Consider the following 4,295-nt stretch of genomic DNA (forward strand, 5'->3'; position numbering starts at 1 on the left):
CCAGTGCAGCTGATGGATCCCACGTTGTAGGTTTTTCCCTGATTCCCTCTAGTTCTGTGTCGTCCTCCTGGTTTCCCTTCAGTGTGCAAATATGATCAGCAGAATGGGGTTATTTAGTAGTGATTCAATCAGATGAGTGGAAGTCTTTGGTTTCTTAAGTGTTGTAATTTTGTTGTATCACTTTACATTTTGGATTTAACCTCCACTTACCATGGAGACCATTTGCTGTTTGTCTCTTTGCTTTTGTCTTACCTCGCTCAACATGATTTCCTGTAGCTTGATTGATTTCCCTGCTAATGCCATTATTTTGTCCTTTATAATGGCTGGAAAATATTCCATTGTGTATAGTTACCATAGTTTTTGGATCCATTCATCTCTGGTGGGACATATGGATTGTTTTCATGTCATGGCTATTGTGAACAGTGCTGCAATAAACATGAAGGTGCATGTGTCCTTGAATATTGGTACCTGTTGTTCAGGATAGATGCCTAGAAGTGGTATGAGTGGGCCATAAGGAAGGTCAATATTTAGCTTTCTGAGGACTCACAAGACTGCTTTCCAACGTGGTTGTGTAAGTGTACGTTCACACACACACACACACACACACACACACACACACACACACACAGAACGTTTTCTTGATCCATTCTTCTACTGAGGGGAATCGGTGTTGGTTCCATATCTTAGCTATGGCAAATAATGCTACAATAAACATTTTTGTGGTGGTAGTTTTAGTATGGACTTGTTTGTGATCATTTGGGTGAATGCCCAAAAATGGGATTGCTGTGTAATAGGGGAGCTCTATGTGGAGTCTTTTGAGGAACCTCCAAACCGCTTTCCAAAGTGGATGAACAAGTTTACACTCCCACCAAGAATGCAGTAGGCTTCCCTTCTGGCCATATCCCTTCCAGCATCTGTTGTTGTAAAAATATGGAACGATTCATTAATTTGCATGTCATCCTTGTGCAGGGACCATGCTAATCTTCTCTGTATGTTCCAATTTTAGTGTATGTGCAGGCAAATTGAGCACAGAACATTTTTTTATATATAAAGTGTAATTGATTTTCTTAAACTAGACAATTCAACAAAAAGTAAGTTCAAAAGAATTGTGAAATTTTACAACCATGTATTTCTTACATAGGCACACATTTAAGAACAAAGTCAAGATTGACACGCCAAAAACAAAATAATTCCAGATATTTGTTGTTCATGAGTTGTGTAGGAGGAGGAATTCAATTATTCTACACAAGGCACCTGTCATAATGTTCATTGCAGCAAATGTTAAGGTTTGTTAAAAGTTTTAATGTTTTAAATATGTTTCATTTTAGGATTTGCTTATATACGGCAAAATTAAGACTGGTTGGCAGGTCAGAAAATTTTTCGATAAAGTATATAATATTTCTGGTAGCATGTACTAGTAAGTATGTACATTTCAGAGTTTATAGAAACTTTACTAATGAGAAGTTGCAAAGACTGTGTAAAGAAGTTGTGTGTGTGTGTGTGTGTGTGTGTGTGTGTGTGTGTGTGTGTGTGAACGTACACTTACACAACCACGTTGGAAAGCAGTCTTGTGAGTCCTCAGAAAGCTAAATATTGACCTTCCTTATGGCCCACTCATACCACTTCTAGGCATCTATCCTGAACAACAGGTACCAATATTCAAGGACAGTTTCTGTTAAATCTTTAGGGCTCCCTTACGTTATATGTTAGTGATGAACAAAGAATGATATAAGCCACATACAAATGATGAGATGAACTATAAATACTAATCTTAGTGGGTAAATTTAAAGGCTACTCATAGCTTTATCCAGTTTTGAATATACAGGAATATGAGAAAATAGTAAAATCTACTCTGTACTTCTCAAACACTGAAAACCCTGGTAATGGTTTTGTTTTTTATTTTAGTAATCATTAACATATAATTATTGTTTTCTTTATTTATAGCATTTTTCCTTGTTGTAATAGAATACAACTTTTTGTGAGTCGTGATTAAGAAGTACTTTGAGAATATTATTGGGATGGCCACACCATTTTTCATAGGTGCATGTGAATTTACAAAGAGCAAAACTAAAAACAAAATATTGATTAAAAATTATATCAAGTAGAGTCTGAATCAGGAGTGTTGGTAAATGTCCACACCTAAAATCTTAACCCTAGGCTGAAGTAGTGGTATTACAGAGTTGACGCCACAAAATTGAGAAACTGTGTTTTGTTTTGTTTTGTTTTTTGCTTTGGTTTTGTTGGTTGTGGGGCTTGAACTCTGGGTCTTGGGTACTGTCCCTCAGCTCTTCAGCTCAAGGCTAGTGCTATCACTTGATCCACAGCACCACTTTCATCTTTTTCTGCTTATGTCGTGCTGAGGAATGAAATCCAGGACCTCATGTATGCAAGGCAAGCACTCTACCACTGAGCCACCTTCCCAGCACCTGAGAAACTGTGATTTAAAAAAATCATCTGAACAATATTTGCTTTCTGCTTTGGGTTATATAATGAAATATGTGAATACATTTTTATATTTTTGTGAATTGTCATACTTCTAAATTTATACTAACTGCAGCCAGTTTATCCTTTTCAAAGTCAAGGAATATTTCTGAGAGTTTGCTTCTGTGAAGAATGTTTTTGCATTTATAATTTCTTCTGAGCCATTTTTATTTATTATCAAAATCACTTTATACTTTATGTTGATGAGTTATCACACATCAAATATCTTCAAATGTACATGTAGAGTCTCAAGATAGCAGTATGAATATTCTCATACACCTCTTGTTTATCTGTTATGCACTTTAATATTATGATATTTTTCTCTCTCTTTCACTCTCTCATTTCTGCTCTTTCTCTTTCATGCTCCATGTCTGCTACTTAGAATTTCTGTTGGTCTACTATTATCCTTCAAGATCCACTGGTTTTGTGGGAACATGATGGGGACCATCAGTTACCTTTGCATTCTTTAAGAGTTATAACAGTGACGTGAAATTATTCTTTGCCGTTCTAAATGGCAAAACAACAGATCTAGGAATTCCTTTTCACTTTTAGTACTATTATAAATTTTATCTCATATGAATCATTGGGACTGATAATGTACTTTTAGCCTGGGACTCAAAAGTTCTTTTTCTTTTACAAACAACCTTTTTCTTTTATTATCAGTAAGTAACAAAAACAAAGCTATCCTATGGGAAAGTAGGCTGAAGTTGTTCACAGGGATGAAAAACAAGTTAATGGGGGAAGTGAGTACAAAGGACACCCCTCATATAGCACAGATCCTTAGAGCAGTTTATCATGTATACTTTGTGATAAGGACAATGTGCTGGGAACTCTAGATTAAATCACTCAACATCTGATATTTATGTATGCCCATGTATTTATATATGTATATTTATTTATATATGCATATATGTGTACATCGGCCCATATATGTACACATGAATGTTACTATACACACAAATACACACATACATACACATATGCACAAATGGAAAAAGACACATAGATATAGCCAACACAAGTTTCACTAGTTGTTGAATATGCCTTAGAGAGAATACTTGGAAACAAATGTGTTGAAGATGTATTTGTCTCTAAGAGTTCTTTTACCACTCCTCTTATCTCTTCCAACTGGTAACTTTAGAGAGATTCAACTTGATAAATGCAGTACAAGTGATAGCAAGTCACTCGAAAATCTCAATAAGTATAGGTAATATTGTGTCTCCCTGCTTCCCATGGAATGCTTGCTCTTGTAAACACTCTCAACAGCCAAAGTAGTAGGACAATATCCTTGTTAAGAATAAAATTATAAGGCTTTAAATGGCATCTTTCCTTGGGCTCTTTTCCAACAGCCAGCATCAATTCTTAAGCAGATGAGTGACTCCCCAGAAGACTGGAGCGCAGGTCAAAATTTAACCAACCCATATGAAAAGTCTAGTGAGCAATTCTGACTGAGGTCATGCCGATGTCCTGGGCACGAAAATGAGAAAAAAAGAAAGTTTTTTATGTATTAAAATTTGAGAATAATTTGTAACCTGTTAATAAATGTGTAGAACACAATTATACTAACTGACAAAAGATGATGTGTATTTCATTTATGTGCTTTTGGACTTGGAAAGTGTATTTAAGTGTGTCTACACAGTAGAATCAGCATGAAACAAGCCAGCATTTCTTCATTTAAGATGCAAGGAAAGGATACAGGTTGACCCATTGTAACAATGAAATTTGCAAGATACTATTAGAGGGGGGTGGACAGAGGTGTTGGGGTTGTGTGAAGGTAAGGAATAGTAGGGGAAAAACAAAGGAGGTGGGAAAAA

The 4,295-nt window shown here is 35.8% G+C and overlaps 1 non-coding gene across 1 annotated transcript; it reads right to left on the reverse strand.

The window, feature by feature from the left end:
* Nucleotides 1-924: 924 nt before the first annotated feature.
* Nucleotides 925-1,030, reverse strand: LOC122122197. The gene has a single exon (XR_006150137.1). It is a non-coding gene; the product is annotated as a U6 spliceosomal RNA (small nuclear RNA).
* Nucleotides 1,031-4,295: the final 3,265 nt, after the last annotated feature.

Source organism: Dipodomys spectabilis, unplaced genomic scaffold, assembly GCF_019054845.1.
Source record: "Dipodomys spectabilis isolate Male_0828 unplaced genomic scaffold, ASM1905484v1 ptg000206l, whole genome shotgun sequence".
NCBI lineage: Eukaryota > Metazoa > Chordata > Mammalia > Rodentia > Heteromyidae > Dipodomys > Dipodomys spectabilis.